This window comes from Carcharhinus amblyrhynchos, chromosome 5 (genome assembly GCF_965287045.1).
Source record: "Carcharhinus amblyrhynchos chromosome 5, sCarAmb.v2.hapA, whole genome shotgun sequence".
NCBI lineage: Eukaryota > Metazoa > Chordata > Chondrichthyes > Carcharhiniformes > Carcharhinidae > Carcharhinus > Carcharhinus amblyrhynchos.
Window position 1 is genome coordinate 120620412 of NC_137328.1, and position 16834 is coordinate 120637245.

General features: G+C 47.8%; 1 protein-coding gene across 3 annotated transcripts in view; it reads right to left on the reverse strand.

The window, feature by feature from the left end:
* palld (palladin, cytoskeletal associated protein) overlaps window positions 1-16834 on the reverse strand; it is a 291644-nt gene that overhangs the window by 87416 nt on the left and 187394 nt on the right. Inside the window, exon 1 of one of the 3 annotated variants that reach the window (XM_080189488.1) lies at window positions 12814-12940. The exons of 1 other annotated variant lie outside the window; for it this stretch is intronic. The gene's annotated coding sequence lies outside the window, so the exon portion shown is untranslated. Of the gene's footprint in view, window positions 1-10171; window positions 10318-12813; window positions 12941-16834 lie in introns of those variants that run through there. One more of the 3 variants, XM_080189489.1, reaches the window with a different exon arrangement.

A 16834-nucleotide genomic window follows, 5' to 3' on the forward strand; every position in this document is an offset into this window, starting at 1 on the left:
AAACGAGTGCGCTCAAGGCCACAATTTGATCAGAAAGGGAAATACAGAAGAATTAATGGGGGTGGGAGGGGAAGGTTGGGGAGGGGAGGCAGGCAGCCATTTTGGGATCAAATGCAACTTATTTACAAGAATCCATTTAGGTCAAAAAAAAAAGTCCCGAGGAAAGCAACAGTAAGCACTGAGCTATATCCTCATTGCAAAACATCTCACAATGCCAGTAAACCTCCTTTTTCAGTAATCCTGGAGTTGCTAATTTTAGTTCAAACATCTGAAAACAGAATAGTCATTCTTGTGATATCTGCTGCAATGTGATCCAGGGAAACAGAGCGCAGCCAGAATCCCCGGACTTGAGGGAGGACAGTGGTTTGGAATATTGCCAGCGCAGCACAGCACTGCAAAGCTCAGTAAATAGACCGGAGAACATGGACAAATTAAGGACATCTCCAGAACCTGTTATAACAACACATTTTCTCTTCGATTTTCTTCAAGAGGAAAAAACCCCCCACTGCAATTGCATGGCACCTTATCCCATTTCACAAAGCTCTGTAACATCCAATTTTTTTTTTGAAGCAACAAACATTATGTGCACAGCATGATCCCACAAAGAGAAACTGAGCAGCATGACTGATTTAATTCAAAGTTTATTGATGAGTGTCACAAGATTGAGACATATAACATATAAGATGATGAATGGGATGGATAGGATAGAGGTGGAGAGATTCTTCCCGCTCAGAAAGGACAGTAGGACTAGGGGGCACAGCCTCAAGATAAAGGGGGGGGAGCGGTTTAGAACAGAGTTGAGGAGGAACTTCTTCACTCAAAGGGTGGTGAATTTCTGGAATTCTCTGCCTGTTGAGGTGGTAGAGGCTGCGTCGCTAAATATTTTTAAGACGCGGGTTGATGGGTTTTTGATAAGAGAGGGGATTAAGGGTTATGGGGAGAGGGCGGGAAAGTGGAACTGAGCCACGACAGATCAGCCATGATCTTATTGAATGGCGGGGCAGGCTCGAAGGGCTAGATGGCCTACTCCTGCTCCTATTTCTTATGTTCTTATGTTATTATGTTCTTATGCAAGCTCACATTAACGCTGCAATGAAGTTACTGTGAAAATCCCCCAGTCGCCACACTCCGGCACCTGTTTGGGTACATTAAGGGAGAATTTAGCATGGCCAATGCATCTAACCACCACGTCTTTCATAGAAACATAGAAACAAGAAGTAGGAATGGCCATTTGGCCCTTCAAGACTGTTCTGCTGTTCATTTTGATCATGGCTGATCATTGAATTCAATATCCTGATGCCCCCCCTTCCCTCCATATCCCTTGATCCCTTTGGCCCTAACAGCTATATCTAATTTCTTCTTGAAATCAGACAATGTTTTGGCCTCAACTACATCCTGTGATAGTGAATCCCACACGTTCACCACCCTCTGGGTGAAGAAATTTCTCCCCACCTCAATTCTGGAATGTTTACCCCTTATCCTCAAACTAAGACCCCCTAGTTCTGGACCCCCCCACCATTGGGAACATTCTTTCTGAATCGACTCAGTCTAACTCGGTTAGAATTTTATAAGTTTCTCTGAGGCCCCCTCTCACTCTTCTAAACTCCAGTGAATATCATCCTAACGGACTGTGGGAGAAAAACCAGAGGAAACCCATGCAGACATGGGGAGAATGTGCAGACCCTGCACAGACAGTGACCCAAGCCGGGAATTGAACCAGGGTCCCTGGAGCTGTGAGGCGATAGTGCTAGCCATTGTGCCACCATGCTGCCCCACTGCTATTGGTAATGCCGGCTCAGGGAGGAACGTTGGTCAGCAAAGCGTTGCCTCTTTTTGAAAAGGATTGTGAGATCCATTTGCATCAAACAAAACTGCCAAATCAGGATTGAGGTTTAACACTTCACCGAGGTATTGTCACTGGACTAGTAATCCAGAGAACCAGGGTAATGCTATGGGGACCTGCGTTCGAATCCCACCATAGCAGATGGTGAAGTTTGAATCCAATAAATATATGGAATTAAAACTTTAATCATTGTCGATTATCTTAAAAACAGATCTAGTTTGCTAATGCCCCCCTTTTAGAAATGAAAGTCTCATGTCCTGACCTGGCCAGGCCTACCACAATGTGCTCGGCTCTTAAATGGTCAGCGAGGCACTCAGTTGCAGCACGGAGCCTGGAGGCAGCGGCCCTGGGAATCCTCAAGATTGACTTTGGAACACTCGTGGTATCAGATCAAACATGGGCAAGGAAACCTTCTGCTGATTACCATTCCCCTTCCCCTCATCCGATGAATCAATGCTCCTCCGTGTTGTACACCACTTGGGGGAAGCACTGAGGGTGACGAGGGCACTGAATGTGCTCTGGGTGGGGGACAAACTAGAGGGAAAAACCATTCTGAACTCATCAAACTGCCTCATGCCTGAACATGACTGTTCTGGTAGGAGCGATCACCGTACAGTCCTTGCAGAGACCATGTACTGTCTTCACACTGGGGATGTGAATGCCATTGCGTTGTGTGGCACTACCAACGTGTTAAATGGGATGGATTTTGAACCGATCTAGCAACTCAAGACTGGGTATCTATGAGGCGCTGTGGGCCATCAGTAGCAGCGGAATTGTCCTCCAGCACAACCTGCAACCTCATGGCCCAGCATATCCCCCACTCAACCATTACCATCAAGCCAGGGGGTCAACCCTGGTTCAATGGAGAGTGCAGTAAGAAGTCTCACAACACCAGGTTAAAGTCCAACCAGTTTATTTGATATTAAACTCGCAAGCTTTTGGAAACACTGTTCCTTCGTCAGGGTGTGTGGAAAGTTCTGATCAGAAACAGGGCAAATAAAAGCATAAATGCCCTGTTTCCGATCAAAACTTTCCACACACCTGACGAAGGAACAGCGTTCTGAAAGCTTGTGGGTTTACTGTCAAATAAACCTGTTGGGCTTTAACCTGGTGTTGTGAGACTTCTTACTGTGTTTACCCCAGTCCAACACCGGCATCTCCGCATCATGAACAGTGCAGTAGGGCATGCCAGGAGCAACACCAGGCATAGCTAAAAATGAGTGTCTACCTGATCAATCTACAACACAGGGCTACTTGCACGCCAAACATCATAAGCAGCCAATGGATCAGATCTAAGCTCTGCAGTCCTGCCACATTTAGTCAATAGGTGGTGGACAATTAAACAACTCACTGGAGGAGGAGGCTCCACAAACATCCTCATCCTCAATGATGGAGGAGCCCAGTGCATCAGTGCAAAAGGCAAGGCTGAAGCATTCGCACCAACCTTCAGCCAGAAGTACCAAGTGGATGATCCATCTCGGTCTCTTCCAGTGGCCCCCAGCTCCTCAGATGTCAGTCTTCAGCCAATTCACTCCATGTGATATCAGGAAATGGCTGAAGGCACTGGATATTGCAAAAGCAATGGGCGCTGATAACATTCCGGCAATAATACTGAAGACTTGTGCTCCAGAACTTGCTGCTCCCCGAGCCCAGCTGTTCCAGTACAGTAACAACACGGCATCTACCCAACAATGTGGAAAATTGCCCAGGTAGGTCTTGTACGCAAAAACAGGACAAATCCAACCCAACCAATTATTGCCCCATGAGTCTGCTCTCGATCATCAGTAAAGTGATGGAAGGGGTCATCAGCAGTGCTATCAAGCAGTACCTGCTCAGCAATAAGCTGCCCAGAGATGCCCAGTTTGGTTCTGCCAGGGTCACTCAGCTCCTGACCTCATTGGTTCAAACGTGGAGCTGAACTCCAGAGGTGAGGTGAGTGTGACTGCACTTGACATCAAGGCAATATTTTCCTGAGTGTGGCATCAAGGAGCCCTAGTGAAACTGGAGTCAGTGGGAATCGGAAAATCCTCCTCTGGGCTGGAGCCATACATGGAAAGGAAGATGGTTGTGGTTGTTGGAGACCAATCATCTCAGTCCCAGGACATCACTGCAGGAGTTCCTCAGGGCAGTGTCCTAGACCCAACCATCTTCAGCTGCTTCATCACTGACCTTCCCTCCATCATAAGGTCAAAAGTGCGGACGTTCGCTGATGATTGCACAATGCTCAGTATCACTCGTGACTTCTTAGATACTCAAGCAGTCCATGCGCAAACACAAGGAACATTTGTGCCACACAAGTGCCAGGCAATGACCATCTCAAACAAGAGAGGGTCTAACCATTGCCCCTTAACTTTCAATGGCATTGCCATTGCTGAATCCTCCACTATCAATATCTTGGGGGTTACCAGAAACTGAACTGGATCAGCCACAGTGGCTACAAGAGCGGGTCAGACCCTGGGAACCCTACAGTGAGTAACTCACCTCCGGACTCTCCAAAGCCTGTCCACTACCCACATGAAACACACCTTGCCAAGGCACAGGATCCTGACCAACGGGCATCTAGTCGCACTAAACTAATGCTCTGGGGACATGGGTCCAAATCCCACCAACTGTTCAAACTGGGGGAACAGCATCCCATCTTCCGCAGAGACACACTGCAGTCTTCCGCTCTCAACATCGAATTCAACAACTTCAGATGACTACCTCTACCCCACCTCGACCCCTTTGTTTACATTTCATTTAATTTTTTAATTGTTTTCGACCTTTCATTTCTTTATTTTTCTTTTTCCCTCCCACGCTTTCCCCCGGTTTCTCCCCCCTCTCCTTACCTTTTCTTTCTCTTTGTTTCCCCTTTCCCACTTTTTCTCAGTTTTACCTCTCATTCCCCCCCTTCCCCACATCTTCACCCATCACAGCTTATCTTCTGATTTCAGTTCCTCTGCCGTCTGGCCATTCACACCTTTTCACTGAATCGTGGAATCCTACCTTGCAGAAGGAGGCCATTCAGCCCATCGAGTCTGCACCGCACACAATCCCATCAGCCCCTATCCCCATAACCCTGATACTAAGGGGCAATTTAGCACGGCCAATCCACCTAACCCGCACATCTTTGGAGTGTGGGAGGAAACCGGAGCACTTGGAGGAAACCCACGCAGGCATGGGGAGAATGTGCAGGCTCCACACAAACAGTGGCCCAAGCCGGGAATTGAACCCAGGTCCCTGGCATCGTGAGGCCGCAGGGCTAACCACTGTGCCACCGTGCCGCTCATGTTTTTTTTTAGAAAAAGAATCACTACAGTGCAGATGGAGGCCATTTGGCCCATCGAGTCTGCACCGACAACAATCCCAACCAGGCCCTATCCCCGTAACACTGCATATTTACACTGCTAATCCCCCTGACACTCAGGGTCAATATAGCATGGCCAATCAAACCTAACCTGCACATCTTTGGAGTGTGGGAGGAAACCGGAGCACCCGGAGGAAACCCATGCCGACACGGGGAGAACGTGCAGGCTCCACACAGACAGTGACCTGAGGCCGGAATTGAACAGGGGTCCCTGGCACTGTGAGGCAGCACTGCTACCCACTGTGCCACTCAGTTCATGGGCAATTAGGGACGGGCAATGAATGCTGGCCTTGCTAGGGACAACCACATCCCAGGAGAGATTAAATTTTTAACAAATGACTCTGGGGCCTCAGAGCATGTAGCAAACTTGCATATTTTGAAGCTGCTTTTGAAGTGATTGAGCAAGAGTATAAAGTGGTGTTTTTCTTTATTGGGGAGCAGCTGAGTGAACCACAACTAACCTTGTACATTCCAATCCTGCTCCACCACAGAGCTGGGAAATGCCACATAAACAATAACAGAACATCATCACTATCTAAATACTCAGAACATTAAATCTTCTTGTACAGCCGCATAAACCACTGGTTCAGAAAACATTGTTTATTGGTTATTAACCCAGCAGTGGTGGGCACAGCTGTTAACCAAGGATAGAATCCGACAGTACAGGAGGAGGCCACTCGGCCCATCAAGACCACACCGAACCACAATGCCACCCAGGCCCTTTCCCCATCACCCCATGCACTTATGGTAGCTAATCATTCAGGAGAATTCAGCATGGCCAATCCACCTAACTCGCACATGGGGGCCCTGGTGGCACTGTGGTTAGCACTGCCTCTCAGCACAGGGACCCGGGTTCAATTTCGACCTTGGATCGTTGTCTGTGAGGATATTGCATGTTAGAGCATAAGACATAGGAGCAGAACTAGGCCACTCGGCCCATCGAGTCTGCTCTGCCATTCAATCATGGCTGATATTTTTCTCATCTCCATTTTCCTGCCTTTTCCACATTATCCCTGATCCCCTTATTAATCAAGAACCTATTTATCTCTGTCTTAAAGACTCTCAATGACCTGGCCTCCGCAGCCTTCTGTGGCAAAGAGTTCCACAGACACACCACCCTCTGGCTGAAGAAATTTCTCCTCATCTGTTTTAAAGGACTGTCCCTTTAGCCTGAGGTTATGCCCTCTGGTTCTACGAGTGGAAACATCCTCTCCACACTCACTCTATCCAGGCTTCACTGTATCCTGTAAGTTTCAATAAGATCACCCTTTATCCTTCTAAACTCCAATGAGTACAGACCCAGAGTCCTCAACCGTTCCTTATATGACAAGCTCTTCATTTCAGGGATCATTCTTGTGAACCTCCTCTGAACCCTTTCCAAAGACCAGCACATCCTTCCTTAGAAACGGGGACCAAAACCACTCACAGTACTTCAAATGGAGCCTGACCAGAGCCTTATATAGCCTCAGAAGTACATCCCTGCTCTTGTATTCTAGCCCTCTCGACATGAATGCTTACATTGCATTTGCCTTCCCAACTACCGACTGAACCTGCACGTTACCCTTACGAGAATCTTGAACAACGACTCCTAAGTCCCTTTGTGTTTCCTCCGAGTGCTCCGGTTTCCTCCCACAGTCCAAAGATGTGCAGGTTAGGTTGATTGGCCATGCTAAAATTGCCCCTTTGTGTGTACGTTAGGGGGATTAGCGGGGTAAATGTGTGGGGCTTTGGGAATGGGGCCTGGGTGGGATTGTCGTCAGTGCAGAAAGATGGGCTGAATGGCCTCCTTTTGCGCACTAGGGTTTCTAGGAGTTGGCTCTTCTGAAGCGACACAGGCACCAGTACCTGAATGTGGCTTTTGTTCTCGCCACTTCCTCATAAACTCTCTAAGTTCCCATAAACAGTTCAGAGAGAGTGCAGTGGCTTCCAGACCACGGCAGAATCCCCTGCTTCAGCTGTGTGCCAAGCTCCAATAAACACAAGGGGTGGACTCGGGGGGAATGGAGGGGGCAACAGGGACGGGGTGAGGGCAGGGACGTTGTGGGGGAGGGCGGTGACAGAGGGGAGAAGCAGAGATGGGTGGGGGTGGGGGAGGGAAAGAAATGAGAGTGGGGGGGGGGGGGGGAATAGTCCTGGCCTGCTCCTGCTTCTAACCGGTGTGTTAGTCTGTGTGAACATCAGACATGATGAGAGAGAGCAAGAAGGAGGAGAGGAGAGGGAGTGCGGGGATAGGAGTGGGAGGAAATGGGGAGAAGGGAAAAAGAGAAGGGGATAAAGAGAGGGAAAAGAAGAGCTAGAAGAGCTTGGGGAAAGTAAAAAGAACGCCTAAAGGCACTGAAAAACGCTTTGATGGGTTAATTAAGTACATATTATTTTACCTGCCTCGAGGGAGAATGGTGTGGATTGTAACATTCAGCAAACTGGAATAGAAAGTTCTTTCCCTGTTTCTCAGTTCCCACTTTGTTAACAATGATGACTAACATCCAGCCTGTAACCACCACCATCGTTAACAGTCCTGTCAACCATTCAGCACGCTTCTGCTTCTGGGACTGAGTTTTAAACGTTTCATTTCAATTTGTTTGGTTTGAGCAGCAGTGCGATAATGACCAAGTCAATGTTTTCATGATGTCAGTTGAGGGATAAGTGTTTGGCCAGGACAATTTTACTTGCCCTCTTGCTGAATACTGCCGTGGGATCTCTTATTTGTTTATTTTGTTTTTATCTAGTGGCATAGTGGTTAGCACCATTGCCTCACAGTGCCAGGGACCTGGGTTCGATTCCGGCTTTGGGTGACCGTCCGTGTAGAGTTTGCAAGTTCTCCCCCCGTGTCTGCGTGGGCTCCCTCCGGGTGCTCCAGTTTCCTCCCACAGTCCAAAGATGTACGGGTTAAGTGGATTGGCCATGCTAAATTGCCTCTTAGTGTCAGGGAGATTGGCACGTGGGGTTATGGGGTTAGGGCCTGGGTAGGATTGTTGTCATAGAATCATAGAACCCCTATAGTGCAGAAAGAGGCCATTTGGCCCATTGAGTTTGCAGCGACAACAATCCCACCCAGGCCCTATCCCTGTAACCCCACATATTTACCCACCAATCCCTCTAATTTATGCATCCTGTGTCAGCAAGGGGCAATTTAGCTTGGTCAATGCACCTGAACTGCACATCCTTGGATTGTGGGAGGAAACTGGAGCACCCGGAGGAAGCCCACGCAGACACGGGGAGAATGTGCAGACGCCGCATAGACAATCGCCTGAGCTGGGAATCGAACCTGGGTCTCTGGCGCTGTGAGGCAACAGGGCTAACCACTGTGCTGCCGTGCCGCCCACGTCAGTGCAGACTCGATGGGTCGAATGGCCTCCTTCTGCACTGCGGGGATTCTGTGATTCTGTTTCTTTCACCCGAGATGGGGGCCCTCAATTTTAGTGACCCATCTAAAAGACAGCACCTCAGACAATGCAGCAGCCCCACAGCACTGCACTGATGTTTCAGTTTGGACTATCTCTAAGGTCTCTGAGTGGGTCCTGAATGTGCGACCTCAGAAGGGAAGAATCTCAGTGTTGCAGTGTCACCTTATCTGTGGTCCAGTTACTGCCTGCACTCATTGTCCTGGAGTGAGATTCCGCATGTACTGCACTCAGTTAGTAACAATACTGGAGAGGAATAAAGCAGGGGTTTGTAGTTTCTGTACATATTGGTTTAACATCAATACTTTGCAGAACTTGCAAGTGGGGGGAGGCGGTAGTTAATGTCCTTTATTCCTGTAGGTTTCAGTTGTGGTTCAGTGTCCCTCGTGTCTTACTTGGAAGGTAGTGGGTTCAAATCTCACTTGAACGCAGAGATCAAGGTTAGCATCTCGGGATTACTGAGTTGAGGCGGACACGCTGGGATTGTTTAAGACTTATCGGGATAGCCACATGAACAGACTGGGAATGGGGGGATACAAACAAATAGTCTAGTTGGAAGCATGAGCGGCGCAGGCTTGGAGGGCCGAAGGGCCTGTTTCCTGTGCTGTGCTGTTCTTTGTTCTCTGAGTGCTGCACTGTTGGAGGTGCTGTGTTTGTGATGAAGCGGTAAACAGAGTTCCCCTCTGCCCTCAGAAGCCCATTGGAAAGATCCCATGAGACTGTTTCAAAGAACACCATGGAAGCTCTCCTGACCAACATTCATCCCTTACCGAACATCATTGAGGATGGATTATCTGGTCATTGTCACATTGCAGTTGTGGGAGCTTGCTGTGCACAAATTGGTTGCCGTACTTCTCACTTTCCAACCACAAAGAAGTACTTAATTGGCTTCAAAGGTCTTTGCAACATGCGGTAGTCACGAAAGGTGCTATACAAATGCAAGTTTCTCTTTTTCCTTTTGTATTCGACTTGTAGCAGAAATCCCTTCCTTCCCTCCCGTCATGAAAACATCCGTAGAATCCCTACCGTGCAGGAAGAGGCCATCCGGCCCATCGAGTCTGCAGCGACTCTCCAAAAGACCATCTTACCCACGCCTTATCCCTGTAAGCCCGTGCGTTTAGCGTGGCCAATCCACCTAATCTGCAAATCTTTGGACTGTGGGAGGAAACCGGAGCACCCGGAGGAGACCCACGCAGGCACGGGGAGGGGCGGGGGAGAACGTGCAAACTCCACACAGACGCTGACCCAAGCTGGGAATCGAACCCGGGTCCCTGGCGCCGCGAGGCAGCAGTGCTCACCACTGCGCCGCACGTGGAAGGCTGGCCAAAAATGAAACACTGAACGACAAGCAAAATAATTGTTTAGCCTCTGTCATACAGAAGTTACACAAAGGAAAAGCAGGAGTTTAAGATGAAGAACCCCAAACATTTGTTCCCTCAGTACAGTTCACAGTCCACCCACCCCCAACCCCCCCCCCATACACTTCCATTGCTCCTGAACCAGAATTTGTACTGGACCAAAACTTACATCAAAAATGCTCACATTCCTCTCCCCTCCTCTTTCAAAGAAAGAGAATTCTACCTTGTCTGCTGCCATGACAACTCCTGCAGTCTTCTGGGAAATAGGCACGTTGCTTGTCTTGTACGCTTGCCAGTATTTATTGCATTACAATGCTATAACTTCCACAGAAAGGGGGCTGGGGACTCACTTCCTTTCTCAAGGCCGAATGATGATGACTGGAGCAGTTCATTCGGGGAAAGGGAGCTTTTTGTCAAAGAAAGGGAACAGGACAGAACAGGTCCCACGAAAAGAGGAGGACTCTGTCCCAAGGCACAAAGGACTACTGTGGAGTGTTGGCTTCGACACAGAGGCCAGAGACTTTTTCACTCACGCACGGAGCAGCCAGCTACATCCATCCTTTTTTGGATACATGCCTTTGTTACTGTGCTCGGAGCACACGGCTCACTCTGTAGCACTGGCTCCTTCCTCACTGAGCTCTGAAACTAAAGTGCTCCGGAATTCTTTACCCTTCACTGGGACATCCTCTCCTCCACGTTCCTCCGTCGAGAAAAAGTTACAAAAGTCCGAGGTCACTGACTCAAGAACAGCATCTTCCCTGCTGCTCTCAGACTTTTCAACGGACTTACCTCACACTAAGTTGATCTTTCTCTACACCCTAGCTGTGACTGTAACACTACATTCTGCATCCTTTCCTTCTTTATGTACCATGTGTTCTGTCTGTACAGAACTAATGCGTGTGACAATAATGAAACCAAACCAAAAGCAAGGTTCGACGGCACTGCTGCTTTACGGTGCCAAGGACTTGGGTTCGATTCCCAGTTTGGGTCACTGCCTGTGCAGAGTCTGCACGTTCTCCCCATTGCCTGTATACATTTCCTCCTGGTCCTTCCACAGTCCGAAAGGTGTGCTGATTAGATGCACTGGCCGCGCTAAATTCTCCCCCTGCGTACACAAGCAGGTGCCGGACTGTGGCGACTAGGGGATTTTCGCAGTAACTTAATTGAGGTGTTAATGTAAGCCTACTTGAGAGTAACAAGGAAACTTCGCTTCATCATTACTGGTAATAACCTCAAGTTGAGAGAAAATGGGAAGAAAACACCTTCAGTTTAAATGGCCTCCAATAACATAACTTTACAAGTATTCTTACATCACACCAGCAACCACATTTCAAGAGGTACTTACCGTAGATATCGACATTTAAGTCAACTCTTGAAGCCTCAAAAAAAAAAATCCCTCCAGTAACCGGGGTGACTATACACATAGAGTATAAAAGTGAACTGCTCACCTGGGAGTGGATGGACGCCATTTTGAAATGTCATCTGCTTCTGACACAAAGAGTGGGCGTGTCTTAAACTCCTACACTCCTTCACAACACAATCCAAATGGCCTACTCAATCCCTTGCGCCCAGTGATAATGTAGAGGTAAATAAAACGTGCATTTGGGGAAGAGAGATGCCAGTGTAGCGTGTCTGTCATGGCTGAACAGGATTGGGCGCATTAAATTAAATTGATTTGATTTATTACTGTCACAAGTATTGGGATGCAGTGAACAGTGTTGACAAAGCATACCACTCATAGGGTACATAGGGGAGAAGGAAAGGAGAGAGTGCAGAATGTAGTGTGGCAGTCACAGCTAGGGTGCAGAGAAAGATCAACTTAATATATGATAGGTCCATTCCAAAGTCTGATGGCAGCAGGGAAGGGGGTGGGGAGGTGGTGGTGGGGCAGGGGTCAACAAATGTGCTGAGTATACGTAAAAACTGATGAGTTTTCAGGCAGTAAAAATGGGGTCACCTTATACACCAGCTCAAGTGATACGACAGATTTGGGGTAATTGGTTATAAAGTGCTTTGAGATGACCGGTGTCCATGACAGGTTCCACATAAAGGCACGTATTTTCAATTCCCACGCTTATTGTCCCAGAGTTACTTACAGCAAAGTCCAGGCTGATCCTTTATTTTCTGGAGACTATCCTGCCGGTTTGGATCCTCTATCTGTCTACGGGAAGATTGTCTAAGCCCAGAAGATCAAGAGGGAGGGAGTCACACACGCACACACACACACACACGCACACAAACACCCACACACTATACATATACCCACAGCTGTGACCTCCTCTCATCATCATCCTGACCTACATTATCAGGTATGTCGTCAGAGGGCAGCTCAAGTCTATAGAGATCACCTCGGTTCTTCAGATGGTACCTCAATTCCTCAGATGGCACCTCAATTCTTCAGAGGGCACTCAGTTTGAGATCAGTCTTGGATGGTCTGAATTGATATCTTGACCTGTCCGCACGCACCCCTCGATAGATTCAGCAACGAAGGAGCACATCTCATAACGCCAACTTGCCTGTTCTCACCAACCTGCGGCGCTGACTGACCCGTCTGAGTGTCATTGGTATGCAGCTTTCGGGTAGCCAAGGTCTGCGGAACTTCAACTCACCGTTTCACTATTTTAAAGTGGTCGCGATGCTAGTTCCACATCTGCGTTCCTACGTTGGAAGTCCAAGTGTTGTCACTGAAAAATGTCACCTCCCGTTCCAAATGATGCCAGGGGCCGACCCTAGGATGGGCATCCCATCACCAACCCACCCGGGAGCTGGACAAGAAACCTCCCACCTCTACAGAGAATTAACAGCTGCCAGAGGATTGTGTAGAGCTCAAAGATTAAGGGGTCTCAACAGAATGAAGGTCCTTACCTCCTCCTCCTTCTCGGTGTGAATCTTGATGCCTCCGCAGGCACACACAAAATGATGTTTTAAGGATGAAGCCACACCAGTACAGAGACATTTAAACAAAATGCAGCAAGTCCAGCAGTAATCCAACAATATATACAGACTAGTCGGAGAATGACAGAATTCCACTTCATGACTCAGTCATTCTGTAGCTTAAGCCCAGTAAATCGCTTCAAAATAAAAGCTTCCCAGCTCTGCGCAAAGCCCTGCTCCTTCACCAGATATAATTACCTGTAATAAAGGAACGTTCAGCCTGTCACCATGCGTCTAATCACAAGTGACAAGTGAGCACAATTGCCTTTTAATCTAACCCTTCCCAGCCTCTCCCCCATGTGAAGTCAATTCAATACTAGTTGACGCTGCTCCTTTGGTAATGGGGGTGAATCTTCTGTAACTTTGTGCAGTCAACTTACCTAAAGGTTTGTTTAGTCTGAAGATGCATGGGTTAGGTGGATTGGCCATGCTGAATTGACCCTGGTGTCAGGGGGAGCAAGAGGGTGAAGATGTGGGGTTACGGGAACAGGGCCTGGATGGGATTGTGGCTGGTGCACATTCGATGGGCCGAATGGCCTCCTTCTGCACAATAGGGATTGTATGATTTTATGTTCCTAGGGTGGGTCGACGGACCAATCGTAGAATTCTGACAGTTACAGAAGGAGGCCATTCGGCCCATCAAGTCTGCACCGATCACACAATCTCACCCAGGCCTTATTCCCCTAACCCCACATATTTACCCTGCTAACCCTCCTGATACTAATTTAGAATGGCCAATCAACCTAACCCGCACAGCTTTGGACTGTGGGAGGAAACCGGAGCACTCGGACGAAACCCACGCAGACGTGGGGAGAGCGTGTAAACTCTGCACAGACAGTGATCCGAGGCCGGAATTGAACCCGGTTCCTTGGCGCTGTGAGGCAGCAGTGCTAACCACTGTGCTACAATACATCGGCAACAATTATAGAATTCCTACAGTGCACAAGGAGGCCACTCAGCCCATCAAGCCTGCACCGACTACGTAATCCCATCCAGGTCCTATCCCTATAACCCCACATATTTACCCACTAATCCCTGAAACTAAGGGGCAACTTAGCATGGCCAATGTACCTAACCTTTGCAATGTGTGAGGAAACCAGAGCACCCGGAGGAAACCCACACTGACATGGGGAGAATGTGCAGAGTCCACACAGACAGTGACCCAATCGAACCGGGGTCCCTAGTGTTGTGAGGCAGCATGCTAACCACTGTGCCACCATGCCAATAAGCGTACCACCACCACTGCCAATTAGTAGTAGTTATTGATAATGCAGACTTGTTGGGCTGAAGGGCTTTCCCTCCACTGTATGACTCAATGACAATGAGTTGCCTCTTGAGTCAACAAGCATGAATCAATGCAACAGGTGCCCTGCTAATAATATACCAATATTGGAGAGAAACATCTCATCGTCTAGACTAACAAGAGGCCAAATAAGCATCAAAATACAACAAAAACTTGCATTTGTATAGCACACTGCATGCAAGTCACGTAAGGCGTTATCAGGACCTGGGTGTCAGTGTTGCTACCTCACAGGAACCTGGGTTCGGTTCTGGTCTTGGGTAATTGTCTGTGTGAAGTCTGCACGTTCTCCCCGTGTCTGCATGGGTTTCCTCCAGGTGCTCCAGTTTCTCCCATAGTCCAAAGGTATGCAGATTTTGTGGATTGATCATGCTAAATTGCCCCTTAATGTCTATAGATGTGTAGGTTAGGTGGATTAGCCATGGTAAATGTGTGGGGTTATAGGGATAGGATGGGGGTAAGGTCTCGGGTAAGATACTCTGTCAGAGGGTCAATGCAGACTCGATGGGTCAAATTCTGCACCGTAGGGATTCTATGATTATATGATTCTACGTCTAAGAGCATCTTTGAGGAAGAGGAGAGAGAGAGGTGGAAGATATGGAGAGGTTTAGACAAGAAACTCCAGAACTTAAGGATCCAGACTGCAGAAGACATGGCCAACACAGGTAAAGCGATGAAAATTAGAGATTGGAATTACAGAAGACAGAAATGTTGGAGATTTGTTGGACTGTTGTTGGTTATAGAGACAGGGAGAGGTGAGGCTATGGAGAAATTTGAAAACAAAGGTCACAACTTTAAAATGAAGGCATTGTAGGGTGGAAGGCAGTGTCAGTCAGCAAGCACAGGGGTGATGGGTGTCTGGGACTTGGTGTGAGTTAGAATGCTAGCAGCTGAGCTTCTGGAACTAATGGGCCAGGTAGTCTATAATAAATATAATTATATTCTGAATTAGTACAGTATTGTTTTAAAAGTTCACGCAAATATAGAAGGCTTCTTTCTGTACTGTAGGGATTCTATTATAAATAATATAGAACTAATATAGATTCTCTGTAGTGCAGAAGGACATATAGTCCATTGAGTCTGCACTTTCTCATCGAAAGAGTATCTTACCCTATTCCTGCATATTTACCCTGCCAATTCACCAAACCTGCACATCTTGGGACACTAAGGGGCAATTTAGCCTGGCCAGTCCACCTAATATATTTAAATGTCCTTATAATTCCAATGTTGCATTTGGTTAGGTCAGATGTTAGACATTGTGACAGCATTACCAGTAACTTGCTCAGGATGCAATACTGCCAATTACCCATTGCACCTTCAGTGTTGGACTGTCAGAAACCATTGCGCATTCTCCCTGGTGTCCTGGCCAATACGTGGTCCTCGACATCCAGGGATTGGCGTTGGAGGGGGTGGTGGGATCAGGATATTGAATTTGATGATCAGCCATGATCAAAATGAATGACAGAGCAGGCTCGATGGACCGAATGGCCCACTCCTGCTTCTAGTTTCCATGTTTTCATGTTTCTATCTCTGACAGACTGTGTTGCTCTTATGTTGTGGGATCTCGCTGTGCCCAAATTTGCCTGCTGTGTTTCTCAACATTGCGACGGGGTCTTCAGAAATACTCCATTGAATGTTCAAAGCTTGTGGTCATGGAAGGCTCCACTGTAAACGTAAGACATTACTGTCCTCGTTCTTCCCAAATCGACATGAAGCCTGGGCACCTAGTCTGTGCAGCGAGGTGACCCCGCAAGGTACATAACAAAGGTCTTGAAAGATGGGGTACACTTTGTTCAGGGCCTGCTAGAGGGCTTCACCGTATAACTCTTCGTTATAGTTTGTACTTCAGACCATTGCTCCCAACATTCGAATGTCCGATCAAAGTCAGGCATTGTTTAAGGTCCAAGGTTCATTTACACTTAAATTGGCAGAGCTTAGTGTCTATAGATTGGGTTAAAACTCACCGTATTCACAAACAATTACAGGCAGCACAGAACCAAACCATGAATATTGAACACTGGAGGTGCTGAGTTGTTTAGTTAACGCCAGTAATAACATTCTGGTTTCATCTGATAATTTCCCTTTGCTTTATTTTTTATTGGGATGCCAATTACCACCATTGAGTCCCTCCAGTGCAGAAAGTGGCCATTTGGCCCACTAAGCCACCCAGGCCCTATCCCCGTAACCCCATGTATTTACCCTGCAAAATCTCCCTGCTATCAAGGGGCAATTTATCATGGCCAACCAATCTAACCCACACATCTTTGGAGTGTGGGAGTAAATCGGAGCACCCGGAGGAAACCCACGCAGACACGGGGAGAACATGCAGACTCCACACAGACAGTGACTCGAGGCCGGAATTGAACCCAGTTCCCTGGCACTGTGAGGCAGCAGTGCTAACCACTGTGCCACCGTGCCGCCCTTGGAAACAGACCATTCAGCATTGCTGGTCGCTCGAGTTTGTCTCCTTCAACTTCTGTTCTTCTAACTCGGTCAACATATCCTTCTGTTTCTTTCTCTTACTTGAGCACCTAATTCTTATTTTGCCACGGGTTTATGACTGACTATCATTTATTTATGGCCCCTGTTCTTGCACAGGAAGTGAGTTGACAGAGTGATATCAGCGAATACGAAAGATATTAAGCAAAATTG